The sequence below is a fragment of the Mus musculus genome, chromosome 13, assembly GCF_000001635.26.
Source record: "Mus musculus strain C57BL/6J chromosome 13, GRCm38.p6 C57BL/6J".
Classification (NCBI taxonomy): domain Eukaryota; kingdom Metazoa; phylum Chordata; class Mammalia; order Rodentia; family Muridae; genus Mus; species Mus musculus.
In genome coordinates this window covers 50,327,484-50,345,601 of record NC_000079.6, presented here as the reverse complement: position 1 = coordinate 50,345,601, position 18,118 = coordinate 50,327,484, and the positions used below count along the sequence as shown (strand labels likewise).

The window sequence follows — 18,118 nt, the reverse complement described above, 5'->3', positions numbered from 1 at the left end:
ACTGGACGCCAAGATTATTTGGCGGGAATCGGGCCCCTCCCCCTTCCTTCATAATGGAGTGCCGGAATAGTAAAAATTGAACCTTGAGCAGAGACCTTTGTCTTGGTTCCTTCCTTATCTCGTGCAGCCCAGCCCTTCTTCTCTTCCAGGTTTCCAAAATGCCTTTCCAGGCTAGAACCCAGGCTGTAATCTGCTGGCTGGACACAACAATGTTCAAAAGAAAAACTGGTTATATCTTTATTTGCTTGCTATCCATCCCTTGATTTAGTTTAACTTGTTTAAAAGGCAGTCTCAATTTGCACAACAAAAAATGATGAGCTACCCTGCACCCTTAGCTAGGAGTCAAGCACAGCAGGAGAAGCACTGCCAGGAGCCGAAAAGATGGTCTTAAAGGGGCCAGCAGCTTCTCAAATTCTATGGCAAGTAAGTTGATGGCTGTTTTTTCCTACCAAAATCATGACAATTGTGATTTTTAGGCTCAGGAGGTAACAGGGTGCTCCTTTCTTGAAATTATTGCTAGAAAAATAAAAATTTTGTTTGGTCTAAATATAAAAGATGTGTGTAGCTACTTCATTTTTGTTACTGACTAGTTTTATAGGTATAAAATGTTCTGCATGTCTTGGTTATAGAATATTGGCTTGTAAGTTATTGGGTGTGATAAAAAATTGTAACATTGGTAAAAAGAAAGTTAGTTTAGAACTCGTAACTCATGGTTGGAGTCATTTTAATCAACCACACATAGCATGAGCCAACCCAGGAAAGCAGGTCTCTAAAGTTACTTCAAAATTGGGATAATATTTTGTGTAATTCGTATCCGAGAAACTGAACTTATAAAGGATAGGATTTAAAACATTATTTTTTAATGAGATATTTTGTCATGCATTCATGTATAAGAACTGGAAGCAAAAAAAATCCTTTGCTATGGGAAAGTAGTGCTTTTGGTATTGATTTTAAAGAGTATGGACTGTTTAAAATTGGGCTTTGGTTTCCTAAGTTATGGTTATTATCTAATATTGCCAAAGAAACTTTAAAATTATAGTTAAACTGCCAGTGTTCCATTGACTGCAGTTTGCAGTTCAATCACAGGCTCAAGGTTTTTAGTTCACCCGTATTTGTAATTAGGAAAATATCCAGTGGTGGTCTTGTGGAGGAAGAAGCTGGGAGCTAGCAAGAGTGTGAGCGAAAGGGTGGGCAGGTGAACAAGCTAGCTAGGGCAGGTGGGAGCAGTGCACAGCACAGAGCAGTGGCAGCCCCGGCCACAGCGGAGCCTCAGTCAGAGTGCAGCCAGAGAATGCACCATGGTCCACACCCCTACTTGGCGGGGCAGTGCCCTGTGTTCCCCCGTGTGGGGGCGGCGGCTGAGCGGACCCCATGGAACCACGTGGGTGTTGCCACCTTGGCCTAGGACCCAGAGAGGTCTCAGGCGGCTGTGGCAACACCATGTCATCCCCCAATCCAGGCAAGAGGTGGATGGACATGGACTTAGTCAAGCTCATTGAAAGCAAACATGAGGTTACAATCCTAGGAGGACTCAATGAGTTTGTTGTCAAGGTTTATGGACCACAAGGAACACTATATGAAGGCGGGGTGTGGAAAGTGAGAGGGGACCTTCCTGATAAATGCCCTTTCAAGACTCCATCTATAGGATTGATTCATGAATAAAAATATCCATCCCGACATCGATGAAGCGTCAGGAACTATGTGTCTAGATGTAATTAATCAAACTTGGACAGGTCTCTGTGATCTTACCAATATATTTGAGTCCTTCCTGCCCCACTTGCTGGCCTATCCTAACTCCATAGATCCTCTCAATGGTGACTCTGCAGCCATGTACCTCCACCTACCAGAAGAGTACAAGCAGAAAATTAAAGAGTACGTCCAGAAGTAAGCAAAGGAGGAGGAACAGGAAGAGGACACTGGCAACAAAAAAACCATCATTGGAGAGTTCTATGTCTGACTTCTCAGAAGATGAGGCCCAGGACATGGAGTTGTAGTAGAAAAGGCATCTGCTTTTCAAAAAGTCTACTATTTCCTAACGGCTTGGGGGATACCATTTGAAATGTAAATGTAGAAAATATCTAATAAAAATGCCTTGTTCAAAAAATAGAAAAAGAAAAGAAAGGGATTTCATTTTCCTTACCATTCTATACCTGAAGACAAAAAGGTGTATTGTTTCAGATTATACTAAATTATGACAATGCTAAATAAATAGGAGACAAATTAAGTTTTGTGTCTGACTTGAGATGAGGTGTGATCATAGACAGACATGGATCTACAGGAAACGACAACCTGAGAGAAACAATCACTAGGTAAAAGTTGAGTTCCACAGACAAGCACATCTTGTCAAAAACTAAGAACCCGATGAACTCAAGCCAATTATCTTGCAGGAGAGAAAGGTAAATCGTAAGCTTCTGGTTTCTTTGGAGACTCAGGTAAGTTATAATGATGTTTTGCTGAGGCTGACCAGTGAAAGCCTGTTTTGCTAAAGTAGACACCTGAAAGGATGTTTGGGTGAAGCAGACACAGGTGAGGATGTTGTATACGTGTGAAGGGATGCATGGTGTTTAGAAGGAACATTAGTGTGACCCCACAGACAGGGGGAGCTCCAGCTTTGGCTCACCTTGCTCTGCCTTGCTAATCATTGCTGTTGACAAGCTTGTATTGGTTCACCCTACATTTTATTGCTGAGCTTAGCCTATGGTGTCTTCTTCAAAGACTCACCAGGGAACTTCTGATGAGATTCCAGAGGCTTCTTGCGATTTCTTTGGAAATGGCCCTACTGGTGAACCTCACAGTTTCTTCTCGAATGAACTGCCCTTGCTGACTGACTCATGTGTGGTGTCTGGAGTAGACTGGACTGGAGCTGCTAATTCATGTTTGCTATTTGCTAGGGGACTGGACCAGTAAGAAAGAAGATTGGGATTTTTGAAAAGAACCGTTTCCAAGTTGGCCTACTTCACTCATGTCCCAATAACATTCCTTCTCCACAAGTTCTGGTGGGTTGTGGGTCAGAGGGGAGAGTAAACTCTTATAAAAGTAAGTTGGGTAAAATATATGCCTACACAGAAAAATATTGATGCTCAGAAAGAAAGAACAAAGGATGGACAACGGTCTATTTGTACCTGATACAGCAACAGGATTTGGAAGGAGGGAGCAGGGAAAGGACACAGGATGGGAGGATAGGCTGGAGGCTGGGGAAGGGCTGTGGCATCCTCTCTCCTGTCAGGAGCCCTTTGTGATGAGGAGGTCACAGCTGCGTGATGTGGCCTGAGATTTCATGACACACATCAACCTGCATCCTAGGACTCAGTAGCCTGAGAGCTGCTCTGCTGTTCAGAAGATGGAGAATTTTCTCGCTCTGATGAATAGCATTAGTGACTCATCGATGAGTCCCAGCTGCATGGACATAGCAATGGACATGGGCATTACCTATGTGTGTGGAGCTGGGCTCTTTTTCCTACTACTGCCCTTCCTGAAGGACTGCCCAGTGTCACCACCACCAGAAAGTGAAAGTGACATCTCAGAGGTGAGGAGGCTCTTGGTTCACACACAATGGAGCAACATTCTGTTGTTCATGAATGCTACTCCCACATTTCATAGAAATACAGGTGTAGTGACAAATTCTGGTGTGTGTGTGTGTGTGTGTGTGTGTGTGTGTGTGTGTGTATAATTATATATATATATACTTTTCTAAACTGAGGTGTGGTATATGGGGCTTCATCAGAATGCTCACAGCAACTGACTGTGAGTGATCTCATGTTTAAGCAGTAGCATGAATTTGTCAACAGCAGCAAATTTCATTGTTCTTATGATTTTTGGAATTCTAGGAACTTTTCAGAGGATATATAAATGCTATGTCCTTGAGAGGCACATTAGGCTGTTGGTTGTTGTTGGGTGCTATCCATTGCTGGTGTTGTGGCTTCTTAACTAGTCTAGAGCACAGAAGAAACAAGAAGATATTCTGGATATCTCGACAATAAAGATTAAATTTGCCCTAAGTAACAAAACCCACCTAATCAGCAGAAAATAGCCTAAGAATAATGTCTCCCAATTTCCCCTCAATCCATTTTTTTTTTCCTATCTAGTGTTTAGGGATGGAATGGGTGGAAGAAAAATGGTGCAGAAGGATGGAAGAAAGACGAACCTACAAAGTAGCTAAATTCTAGCTACAGACTGGTGAGGGGAAATCTCCAGAAAGAGTCTGAAATGGCAGACAGGCAGGGCAGAGGTGAGAGTGGCTCTGAGGTGTCTGCCTGGAGCTCCCAGAGCATCTGTACACGGAGACCACTAAGGACCATTGAGACTCCATGGACAGACTGTATATCTGAGTTGGTGGGGACACAGGAGAAGCTCAGAGGAGATCATCTGTCCTCTGCTGAGACACTTGATTTTTCTGTGATGAGCTGACAACAAGCAGGTGATGAGACCAATGGCCTAAGATCAGGGCTTGAGTCTCCTCTGCTCTTAGGGACCAGGTATCACCTGACATCCCAAAGGCAGCTGCAGAGCTCATCCTTTGGTAGGATCCTGTCTGAGGAACACTGACTGAGGACATCTCTGGTATGTGTAGCATACATAGCCACTGTTGCTGCTTTTCCAACAGGCAATAAGGAGGTGAGTAGTGTGAATGAGGCAAGGATGGGTGAGAGAGTTCACTGGGAAATGCAGATTTCATGTATTCAAGGACCAAAGAGAGCAGGCAGCTTGTATACCAGAGAAAGGAATAACAGACCCCAGCTCATTTGTGTTGTTTCTAAATGGCAGGACGTGAGGAGGGGGCTGAGAAAGACCAGGAAGAAAACTTCTACTGGAAAAACTAGGCTTCTGCTTTCCTGTGGAGAGATATTCCATCTGGCCTGCCCTTTAGTGACCAGGTTCATGATGAGAGAGCCAAGCGTCCAAGGACATGATAGGCAGGAAGGAAGAGGGACTTCTGGGAAGGAAAGTAAAATCAAGGAACACCCAAGTTTTGTGACAGAAAGAAGCTGTGGTTGGGCTAGGATGGGAGCTACACATGTGAGTATTGTTCAAGGCACTGGACTGATGCTGTGCCCCTGTATAGGGAACTCCATGGTCCACCTGACAGCAGGTAGCTTCAATACTTCCATCTGTATTTCTCTTTCAGATAATTGATCCTGGGGGCATTATATGTTGTAAGTGGAATTACACAAGTTGAGGGAGGAGCAGGAAAGTGTAACGGAGACATGAGATCCCTTTATTCCACTTTCTCACTTTCAATGTTCCTTGCACTATGATAGTTGAGCATTAGAGTCCTCGCAGAGGTGTTCATAAGAGAGATGCCTCACTCCTCTGTGTTCTCATTCCTTGTCCTGTTCTTACTTAACTATCTCCAGGTTGTAGAGATGGAAGAAAAAAATGTGGAAGAGACAGAGACTCCATCACAACCTATGAGAACGTAAGAAATCTTTTGTCTTATGGAAAATTTCAATCCAGATTATGAGCTCAGGGTCTGGGGCTCCTCATAGTGAAGATGCTATGCAGGGTAGGATGGGAAGACAGCCCTGTTGGATGGGAGAATAAGGAACATGTGATACGGAGGCAATGAGTGGCTGTATGGCTACAGGTGCCATATTTACTCAAACTGACTTGCCTCTTGATCCTCTGCTTGGGGCTGATGCTTTGTTTTCTATCTTTTGCAGTTCCACTAATCAACATCTCCTGGACTCCTCACCAGAACCCGTGTGGAACCCTCTTCAGAATATGGATCACCTTCCTCTCTTTCAGCAGTTGTCTTACCTGAAGGTCTTGGAGCATCTTATACGAAAGGAGTTTAGTCACATATTCTGGGGCAATTCCTCTCTGTACCCTGAGTCACTTTTAGCTACTGCCCATATCCTCAGAAGCTCTACCTTGTCAGAAGGGAAAACCATGAGATTTTGTGATGCCTATGGCCCTGCCTAAGCTCTAGCCCAGGGGCAAGGACAACCACAGCTTTCCCAGGACCTGCCATTGCCTCTGAAACTTGTGACACCAAGCTTGGAAGGTGTGGCATGGTTCCAAGAAATGGAAATGGTCCCAAGCTCTACATCAAACCAAATGTCTCCTTGTTTCAAGAGAAGGACCTGTAGAATAGCATGTCCTACCATTGAAAGAGGGACACAGACACCACTAATAACTGAAAATCAGTCCTTGCCACAAGAACTATATTGGAAAAACACCACAGTGTCTGATATCCAAAAACACCAAGAAGCCATTTGTAAGCCCACTCATAACTTGTCGAAGGGCACCCAGCACACTACAGATTCAGGTCAGCATCCAATCTTCCTGAGAATTGTCAGATCATCCATAACAACGAGGAGCCACAGAATGAAGACAAGGCACCTAATATGGGAGAACCACAAGGAACTCCTGTCACACTCCACCCATCCAGGAAACTGACCCAGTTTCAGGGACATTTCCCAGCAAACAGTGATCATTATTGTAAAAGCAGGTCTCAACTTTTCCAAGCTGCCAAGCCCTCCATCGTCAACTCCAAACCCTACAAATGTAGTAAAATGATGGAGTCTGTTCCCTTGGGTGTACCTGTAAAGAAGGACATAGCAACTTGTGATATACATAACACCATCAAGAAGGGTATTGGTCTAGGAGACCAAGATGTGCCTTCCACTTCAAGCAACAACCCTGGGAAGGGGCTAAAATCCAGGAACCCTGCACTGAGGAAAGACACACTGTCCTACATGAACCCTAGGAGGAAGATTCCTTCCTTGACTCAAACACTGAAAGGAAGCTGGAATCAAACAGCACAAAGCTCCCAGAGAAACGCAGGAGACCATATCAGGAGAACCTTGAGGCAAGGGATCTGACCCCAGCTGGGGTTCCAGCCTCAAAAGTTCCCCAGGTTGCGTTTGCCTCCTCACCCATCTGTGGCTCCAAGGCTGAATACTATTCTAAGGCTGCCATGGTCCTGGAATTTTTACATCACCAGGATCCAGGAGGGACAAGGGTGGAAAGTATTTCAGATGCCAGGCTTGAGAGTGCTGAGTTTACATTCTCAGCTGCAGAGGTTCAGGAGACCCAAAGAACACCTGCACCTGCTGCCAGCGATGGGCCCTCAAAAGCACAACCAGATCCATTTCAGGGATACCTGAATGTTCAGCAACCTGCTTTTTGCTTCCAGGCAAAACCCCCACAGAGCAGAACTATCCAAATGCACAGGAAAAGGCAAGCTGCAACCAAATACCAGCCCCAAAATGCCCAAGCTTCCACCATGGAAGAGGTTTATGCATGTGGACACAGGACAACCCTGCTGGAGGGTGATAGTGTTTGACCCTGAAGAAAGTATCCCACCTTCAACAGCCAAACAAAGCAATATAGTGGAGAAAAAAGAAGAGCCGCCTCCTGCATTGAGAGTGAGTCTGGGATCCAGTGATATTCACAATGACCAAGCCATCAGTATGGATCCCAGGAACTTTGGATCTTTAGAGGCCAACAAAAATCCAGGCCATCTCCAAACACCTACCACACAGTACTCACAGGACTCAGGTCTAAAACCACAAGCATACCGTAAGGTTGACTTAATATCAAAGGAGCAGCCAGAAGCCTGGCTTGTGAAACATGAACCAGATAGACCCAGTACAGTACATTGTGCCAAGGTCAGCTTGCCTTCACAGCACTCATGGCCCCAATGCCAGAATACATGTCAAAACACCCAAGCATTCCAGGGTTTAGGTGATGTCCTGATAAAGACAAATGAAGGGGTGGAAACTAAAGAGATCAGTGTCCTGCAGGATAAAATCAAACTGTTGGATCCCAAGTGGCTTCATCACCATGAAGAGAGGTAGAGTATTATAAGATCTACAGGCAAACATCATGGAGAAAGCCTTGGGAGAGTAAGGCCTTCCATCCCAAGCTCCATCCAGCTCAATGATACAACCTGGATACCAGGAAAAGGAGAGACTACTTCTAAATGCTCCTGGAAGAACATCAGAAAGAATCCATTTCAATATAAAATCTTCAGCAGAAAATACAACAGTTCAGGGGATTCTTTACAGAATGATCACCCCCCAGCATCTACTGTCCAAATGCAGGAGGTTGTAACAAGATGCAAGGTCATCTACAATATGGTAGCAGAAATACAATCGCTCATGAATATTCTTGTCCAGATCCTGTAAAACACCGAAGGAGAACAACCAAAGGTACAAATGTGTAAAGTGGAATCACTGACATCCCAGCTAGGTGGCGCATCCTATCTTTCTGAGGGTCTGTATGACACAGATCATAGCAGAGTACAAAGCAGAAGGAGCTGTGGCCATGCTGCAATCCCTGAGATGCATAACTGTCCTTTCACATACAGAGGAATTGGAGACAAACTGCAGTCAGGGACTGAAGACCTGAGAGCTTATGATCAACATCAGAACCAAGTAAAGAGGGAGATGGGCTTGGACCAGTTCTGCATGCCCAAGGAGACTGACCTTCCATGTAGGTACAGCAGAATTGGAGACAGACACGAGCCAGGTCTTGCAGACCAGAGAGCCTGTGAAGTATGTAGAGCAAAGATTGTAATGGGTCACTGTCCACCCAGAAGCCCCAAGGTGCAAAAGCATTCATTCAGATACAGAGAAATTAGAGAGGAACAGCATCCAGGTGTTGACCATAAAGCCTTTGACCCAAATCAAAGTACAAGAAATGGAATGGGCTGTGGCTGGTTTCTGAGTCCCAAAGAGAACCATCAAGAAAAGCACAGGGGAACTGACTGCTCTTGGCCTTCAGTTGCTGCTAAGCGAGCCTCTGAACCCAGGTAGACCTTACCAGAGTAAGTCAATGAGCAGGGGGCCCAGGCCATCCATGCCTTCCCACACCAGGATCTTCCAGAAGATGTCCCATCTTCCCAGCCATTGTTTTCCCCATGCCTCCTGGTAATAAACTTGATGTTGTCCCTGCAACGAAATGCTTTTTCTTTCTGGAGTTCTTCCTTGCCTGCTCATGGCTCCTTCCCAGACCAGAGTTGCTTCCTGGTTCCTGCTCCTGTCTTTCAGCACAGTGTTTTCTGTCCTACAGTGATGGAGCAGGGGAAGGACAGCATTGCTTCTGCCTCAGTGCAGTTTATGGAGAGACAGGGCCCATGGGAAGGCATGGTCACTTAGAGGTGTCATCCTCACACAGTCCCATTGCTGTGCAGTTAGTATTAATCTTGCTGTCCTTACAGATACGACAAAAGGCTATAGTTTTTCAGGATGAGCCAACCATGTAAAGATTCCATTCAGATCTGTGGCCCAATGTCTTCCCTTTGCTGTCACACCTTGATGTATTTGTTACTGTACAGAATGATGTGCAGAGACAACAATCATGAATTTTCATCCCCAGTTCCAAGATAAGAAAATCTCTACCTGCATGAGTAGGACAGGCACAGAGGCCTATCCCAGGAGGCCCTACACAACTTGATGCATCCTGAGCCCCTATGAACACAAACCTAAGACTTGGTGATAGGGCAGTGACTGCCCATGGTCTGCCTTCCTCTCTGATGAGAGCAGGGTCCAGAGTTGATCCTGCAGTGTTTTACCATGGGTGGTACTGAGGGCCATGTCACACAGGCCTGCCCAGTAACACAGCAAGGCCTGCAAAGAACCAGAGACATCCCATTGAGTCCACTCAGTGCCCTCACTGGAGACCTGGATCCATCCTGCCCGTGCCATCACCTTGCTGACATGTGGACATGCAGCTCAAAGGATGCTGCACCTGTGCCACTCTGGTGTAGACAATGTCTGTCAGCTTATATATTGTTTTCTGGTGGACGGTTTCTTTGTGGATATTTGGAGACCTACATTCTCAATGTATATTCTTTCTGACTCTGATGAGACCACAGACCGTATCTGCATCCATCGTCTGCCCAAGTTCAACCTCCCTTCTTTCCTTCCATAATTATCTTTCAATTCCACATCCCTCTTCTAGCCCCAAAGGAAACAATCCATTTTCCATCCCCCACTGCTTCACCAGATCTCATCTCAACTTCCTCTTTGCATTTTCTTCATATATTTGTTTTTAGTGTAGGATAAAAGAAAATATAGACCGAGAAGATGGGAGGGCATAATGTGGATGCTTCAGTGCTTCTTAGAAGGGTGAACAAATATTCACATTAAGAAATATGGATTCAAAGTGTTGAGCAGAGCCTGAATAGATGACCACTCAGAGACTGCCCTAGCTGGAGATCCATCCCATATACAGCCACCAAACCAATACACTATTGTGGATGCCAGGAAGTGCTTGCTTACAGGACCCTGATATAGCTGTCTCCTGAGAAGGCTGTGCCAGAGCCTGACAAATACAAAGGGAGATGCTCACAGCCAACCCTTGGACTGAACACTGGGTCCTGGATGGCAGAGATGGAGAAGGGACTGAAGGAGCTGAGGGGATTTGCAGCCCCATGGAGGGAGCAATAATGTCAACTAGCAAAATACACCCTGGAATTCCAGGGGTCTGTACCACCAACCAAAGAATACACATGGAGTGAACCATGGCTCTGGCCACATATGTGGCAGAGGATAGCCTTGTTGGACATCAGTGTAAGGAGACGCCCTTGGCCTGAGTGTGTTTGATACCCCAGTGTAGGTAAATGCCGGGAAGGGAAAGACGGGAGTGGGTAGGTGGGTAGGGGAGCATCCTCATAGAGGCAGGAAAAGCGGAATGGGATAGGAAATTTCTGAAGGGGAGACCTGGAAAGGGGAAAACATTTTAAATGTAAATAAAGAAAATATCCAATAAAAATAAAAATTTAAAAAATGAATAAATAAAAGAAAATATAGCAAAATATATATGTAATGTCAATTCACTACTATAAACAAGTGCACAAACAAGGTAAAATGAAGGATGCTGTCAGCCCCTCAACGCCCATGTGCCTCTCTATCATCACTCCTGCCTACTGCAAGGGATGCCACCTTGGTTTAGGAATCTCCTCCTCACATTAAGTAGACTCTTGATACACTGAGCTTGTTCTGCTCAACTCAGCAGTCTGACTCAATCAAACTGTCTCCTCTCTGTCCGACAGCTTCCATTTTATATTATAGCATAGCATGATGCATCCTTGCTCAGTAGAGGCACATATGAATCATTTATATTAAATACTTTCACATTATTTTAATATACCCAGATTTCTCTGTTCTTTTCAAAGTTGACAGTTGTCCACATTTCCCCGTTTAATTGCTGTGACTTCCCTGGAGCCTGCTTCCTCCCTGCATGGTGCTATTATTAGCTTGTGTGCTTCTAGGGCTCCAGCTCAGGTGTACACAGGTTCCCTCTGGCATGTGGGTGGGTTTATTTTGTGACCCTTTGAATCTTCTTTTCCCAATTTCACTTGCTTTAGTCACTTTAGTGTTAGCCGATGGGGTTAGGGACTTTTATGATGTTTGGTGCCTGGTCACATTTCCATTTTAATGCATACAGGTGTGCCATTCTCCTACTCTTAACAACCTTTCTCTTCATTGATTCATAGGAACACATTCTGGGTGTGAGTCCTTTATTAGCTGTATATCTTGGCAGGAAATTATTCTATACCAAGAACTTTTCCCCTGAAAGTTGAGTTACCCATGGTTGTGTGCCACCATGTGAGTGCTTGAAACTGAACCCTGGTCCTCTCCAAGGCAGCCAGTGCTATTAATTACTGAGCCACCTCTCCAGTCCATAGGTCCTGATATTGTTTGGGAGGACGTTAAATAGGTCATTTCTCAAAATAATTTCATTTTTCCCCTACATATTGTATAGCTGTCCAATTCCAAGGAGAAAAAAACCTTAAATTTTATAGTGATTATATTGAATCTTAAAATTCTATACTGAATTCTCATTTTCATTAAGTTAGAATATGTATTGATTACAATAACCAGTACTATTATAATAGATTATTTTAAACTGTGAAGGTGATGCTACTACTGTAAGTTTAGAACTATTAAATATATCATTTCATGATTTTGTAAATTTTACCATCAAGGCTTCCCTGCTTATATTATATATTTTTCTAAATGCTAGTCATGTTTTAAAATTATGTCCACTGAATCAGTATGATCTTTGTGTCTTTACTTCTTTTGTTTTCCTTAAAATAAAAATATGAATTTGGGTGAGTAGCAAGGAAGAATTTTGGGAAAAGTTGAAGGAAGGGAAAGAATATGAACAAAATATATTGTATGGAAAACTTACAAATAAAACAAAACAAACAATGTTTGGGAAAATAAGACCAGCTGTGCTCGCACACCATGGTCAAATAATGTAAGATTCTTTTTGTTATATGGAAAAAAAACATTTTCTTGCTGCATATTGAACAGCTAACCGGCTACTTTGCTCACTTCTCAGAGCTTTACTCTGTTCATTTTCTTATAGATTCTGCTGTTAGGAATGACATGGTCTATCCCTGCTCTACTCCACTTCACACTGATACTCCATTCCCTCCTGTGATATGAGCCTTGAGACACAATTAGGTGACTAGCATGGAACCTCCTAATACAGTAATATGCTTATACATAGACCAGAGAAGAACTTCTATGTGCTCAATCATCTATGTGCAGTGAATGTGTGTGTGATGTCTCTCTCTCTCTCTCTCCCTCTCTCTCTCTCTCCCTCCCTCTCTCTCTCCCTCTCCCTCCCTCTCCCTCTCCCTCCCTCTCCCTCTCCTTCTCCCTCTCTCTCTCTCTCTCTCTCTCTCTCTCTCTCTCTCTCTCTCTCTGTGTGTGTGTGTGTGAGACCTTTCTCTTTGTTTCCTTCTATCAGGCAGGTGAACAAGAGGACCATCTGCAAACTAGAAACAGAGTCCTCAGCACAACCAAGTCATGTGTGCAACTCTGCCCTAATAGCACTTGGCCTGGCAGAGGAGCTAGAGTATACACGCCAGGAAAGACTAGGGGAGGGGGCCTTCATCAATGTAGGCTTAGAGAAGACATCAACCTCACTGGGTAATAACATTTCTGATGCAATTTTGCATGGAGGAACACTTGCACCTCTGTGGGTAACCCCTAACCTATGCTCTGTAAATAATGCCTAAGTGCTCCTTGCCTCTCAGAGTGGATCCTGCCTTAGTTTGTCACTGGCACCTTAGAAAGAAGGGTAGATGGTAAATCTCCTGGGAAGACATTCTATTGACACCTAATCTGATAAAGTTTACTTCCTTTCTTCTGGAGTCCAGTTTTCTTAACTATTCCATTCTCTGTCAGTACCTGAGGAATAGGAATTTAAATATTTTTCTATCATTGTAGGTATGAATAGATTTCTTATAGATTTCTCTTATATACTACATTCTGTGGCTCTCCATTCTCCCTGGAGGCTACTGCCACATGAATGGACAGAGTCAAAGAACAGGATTTGGATGGCCCTGGATACATGACAGACTTTCAGGATTAGCTTCACAGAGGTAGCTCAACTTTATTTGGTGTAAATCAAGGACTAAATAATCTTTGGAAAGAGGATAGCGATTTCCTAGATGGGTACGTATTACTGACTAGAGCTGGTACCAAAGAATGCCTACTTTGAAAGGAGAGGAATTCTAGGATTTTATGAACAGGTTCTTATCGGGAGAAAAGAAGCTGAACCTGTAACCTCACCAAGGCCATGTGACAGTTCCTAAGTAGAGGATATATGGGTCAGGCTCCCCAGATGAGGCAGAGAAGAAGCCCAGCTAAGAAAAGGGAGTCTTATATCCTGCACTGAGCTCAAGAAAGCTGTCTGGACATTGAGGACATCAGCAGCCAGTGCTTTCTTAAAGTCTGTTCATTTGTCAACTTAGTTGCTTGTTTGTTGAGATTCATTTCAATCATCATTGGTCCATACCACACTCAAGGGAGAGATAATGAAAGGGTGTGGCAATGTGTAGTAGGAACCCTATCTCCTCTTTAGAGTTCGTGAAACACATACTTTGAACTTTATCTACAACTTTTAGAGCTAGACACATACCTCAGGTGTTGAGTGTTTGGCCTGTCATGCTAAAAACTCTGTGTTCATGCTCCAGAACTGAAAAAACAAAGCAAAACTGTTTCTCTGTCTAGGAACCAATAATTTATACTGAAAAAACGTGATGACTTCCCTCAAAATGAGAATATGATTACAGCAATATGATTACTTTTCTCAAAGAGGAAGTTAAGGTCAATGCTACATTTTATCGTCTCCCAACAGTGCTAAAGTTACATAAACAGTTTTCAAACAGATGATATTTAAATGTAAATACTAAACAAAAACGAAGCATGCATTGTAATGTCCTTGACACACATGACTCGAGTCACTGCCAGCATGTTTAATTTTGCTTGAGTCAGTCACTCAGTGACTAAAGTTGTATGTTCACAAATGCCACATGCCACTCCAGAATACTTTTTTGCTCCGTGGTATTTAAAGAATTTATAGGGGAAAGATGAAACTGTCCATCTAAAAATGAATGTCATTTTTAAAAAATATGGTAGATGTTCCTGGTAGAACATATGTATATTTCTTCTCTCATTGAGTTTGAAAATAATAGTAAAAACTGGCACCACCTCTTTTAACTAGTCACCACAAAAGATCAAAGCAGCACTCACTTCATGTGGAAAGCCTTTGTGTGGGCAGAGACCTGGATGTGCTGGTGAGTTACAGCACCCACCACTGCTTCCACCTCTGCTGTTTGCATTGCAGTATCCCTGAGGCACTGACACTCATCCCTGTGCAGCCCTAATGTAGTTTCCTGATGGCTCTGCTTCCATGGTAACCTTTACTGCCAAGCCTTGAGCTTCCTTTCCATCCCTGAGCAGATGGCAAATGTGTAACACAAACCTGGGGAAGTCAGACAACCCAAATAAAGATCTGCAAAATATCAGTGGCAATAATTCTGAGCCTGGGACTGCTTAACAGAAAATAGCTCAATGCCCACAGCATAGAGGAACAAAATTATTGACAAAATGTATCACACAGTAGGTGAATAATGCCTGTAGAGTCAGGCCCTGGGACATGGAGGATGCCGTGACTAGGAATAGAGCTATGCCTGGATTCTAATTGTTGGCTTGGAGACATGGACAAGTCTCTTAAGATCAAAACTAAGTATTTGGCTCCTAGAATACTAGAAATTAATTTAAACATTACTGTAGGCACTGAATCCACACTATTACCTCCCCAGCTACAGTTTACTGATGAAAATCACACAGGCTGCAAAACGTTTATTCATGTATCCCCAGTGAGCCTCACCCCTAGAAGCAAGTCTACCCACTGGGTGGTGACCCCCATCACTCACTGCCATGTTCTAATATGGAAAAGTAAAATTCACCAGTGAAAACAAAGTAACAGTGATGACTTATGAAAGTCTAGGATACAATTCTCAGACAGAATTCCTCCAGACACACTCAAGAGCAAAACAAAAGTAAATTCAAGAAAAGATCATACCTAGGACACAAGAACAGTGGCAACACAAATAAAATTTATGAAAATAATAAAATACGGCCAGTGAACAAGAATAGCCTTGAACCTAAATGCTGGGTGACATAGCATATGAAAACATGGGAAGCCTGGGACATGAGGTGCTCTGTATACTACAGCAGTTCTGCTTACCCATCAGCTCTGGCAGCAGGTAATCTGGGTGCACCTTGGACAGGGTCAGTCTTTGGGGAAACTACCAGAGCCCTCTGATCTGCATAAAAGACAGTCATGTGGGGCAGTTCAACACTTATATTTCTCCAAGGGTTTCAGTCCAACTGTCCAAGATGGGTACCAACCTTACTGCCTGGGGGTTATACAGCAGATGAGTTCTGTGCCTCATAGTGTTCCCAGGACTATGAGCCATGTTCTGGGAAATGAGTGCCCTGGTCATTGATAACCTGGTTAGTTAGCTGTGCATCACATGAATTGCTCACAGCTTTAGAAGGTAGACATTGAGTACCTCCCTCACTAAGGAAAGCTTGCTGCAGCCAGTGACTGTGTCTACTCAGCTTAGAGTTGCTTCACAAAGGAGAATGTCTAACAGTCCCATACTCATGTACTGCTGCTCATGTAGTCACATGATAGGGCAAGAGGTAGGAATATACCTGTCACTGGGTTGTGACCACCAAAGAGTCATGGTATTTTAAGGACAATCCTACCCAGTTATTTCTGCTTTACTCCATTTTAGCACTTTCAAAAGAACTTTCTACATTTCCACAGCACCATGTCTGCTGCCTGGGTCAGGGCTACACCTTCCTGTGCACCAGTAAAGCCATCTCCATCTTTCAAGCAGGTGGGTTAGTTATGAATCAACACAATAGCTAGGGTCAGTGAGATGACCACAAAAATTGCCAGTGTGGTTACTCAGATAGACTATATATCCCTCATTAGAGAACAATATATTCTCTTCCACACACGTAGGCCTGACTACTCTGCCCAGGTGTTAGTAAAACAATCCTGCAGCCATGTTTTGGAGATACAGGAAGTCATATAGTCAAAATTCACCCTTGCATTGCCAATTTCCTGTGTTAGGCCTGCTTGATTGAGAGGCAGACTGTAATGCAGGAGTGTTCAAGACACTTGGGTTGTTTGCTAGAGTCTTCTGTTTGTCAAATATGCCAGGTATGTGCTGCCTTCCCTCAAGCCTCTGAGGTCACAGATGCTGGGAAGCCACCAGAGATGGTGAGGCATTTGAATAGATTAAATGAGCCCAACAGCAGCCACAAGAGGGTCAATAAGCTGCTGGTGAGGCCTTGGTGTTGTGAATCCACATGTCACTAATACAGAGCAAGGTCTGCTCTCTCAGCCTGAGGCTGAGTGGCCCATCAAACAGGACTCTATGGAGGACATTGAGTGACACAGGCACCTATCACAGACACTGCACAATGCCAGACTGTTCTCCATGGGTGGGTGAGCCTTAGCGCCACCTAATGGAGCAGTGGAGACCGTGCTAAACTTTAGAATAGATGAAGCTTCACTATTACCTAGAAAAAGGAAAATTCTTAGAAATATTCAGGATAATCGGGGAAAACAAGGTTCTTCTTCCCATCTACTGACATTTTCACTTTCAAAATCAGGGGACAGTTGAGAAATTTTCAGAAAACAGAGCATCACGCCTGGGAACTGGCAATAGGGACAAGGAAGGGAGTGGGCCCATGTTGTCTACACAAAGCTTCAGAATGTGTGGTGAAGCAGAGGCACCTAGCTGAAACTGGAACTCACTGGACAAGGAGTGAGCTTCTGAAACTTGTGGGACTATTTATCCACATAACTAAGAAGCAAAAAGAAAAGAAAGACACGTAGATCATCCTGGCAACATAGAAAGCCGAACTGACCAGGAAAACTGGGAGCAAGAGCTCCTTCAGGTACAAGGGAGGGAATGGAGCCACACCCCTTTGTGTCTATCAGGGAGAGAGAAAAGTATGAAGAAAAATGTACTAAGAAAGTTAGGCTCTGCTCTTCCTCTACAAAGGAGACTTTGCTGGCCCGGGTCCTGAGTGAGGAGAGCTATGTGACTGAGGATGTGAGTTGCAGAACCCTGACAGTGAAGCAATCAAAACTGGGGGTACATTGTAGGCTCTACACGAACAACGAAGCTATCCACATATAATGCTCATAGAGGGGAGCATATGGGGAGGGGAACTGTGCTATCCAGATTTGGAGGAGGATCTCCGGGCCCGTCTGTGGACAAACTGCTTCACTTCCCTTAGACCTAGTCTTCTTCGAAAGGATTCCTTCTTTCTCACTCATGCAGTAGCTTTGGAAACACAGAAATTGGTAGAAGAAGCACTCTATAAATGATAGGGCCAAATGAAACTTTCTTTGCAGTCATTGTCACTAGCCTGAGTCCAGGGACACCGGTGCTGGGGTTTTGCTTTCCTGGGCTCCACTTGTCAGTCAGTGGTCCCATCCTCTGTCTAATCTCTGAGTCCAGCCTGTAGAGATAGCTGGTAGTAGAACAGACTCAGAACCTATAAGGAACTTGCCACACATCTGCATAATGCTTACCAGTACCTCTAAAGTGACCCCAAGGCCTGGGCCTTACCTTGTAGGAAAAGTAAAAGCAGAATTCAAGTGTCTATGGAGCATGAAATAGGAAGGATATCTGAGGTCAGGGCAGTTGTGGGCCCATGGGCAATAGGGGTGACCCTACTCTGCCTACCAGGCCTCTTGACCTCATCCAACCCAGGCTGCCTCCTGAAGCCACCACAAGAGCTCATAACTGAACCACGATGAGTTCACTCTTGCC

The 18,118-nt window shown here is 44.1% G+C and overlaps 2 pseudogenes; both read left to right on the top strand.

The window, feature by feature from the left end:
• On the top strand, positions 1,441-1,991 carry Gm8739 (predicted gene 8739; annotated as a pseudogene).
• Positions 3,386-18,118, top strand: part of Gm46385 — a 39,613-nt pseudogene continuing 24,880 nt past the window's right edge.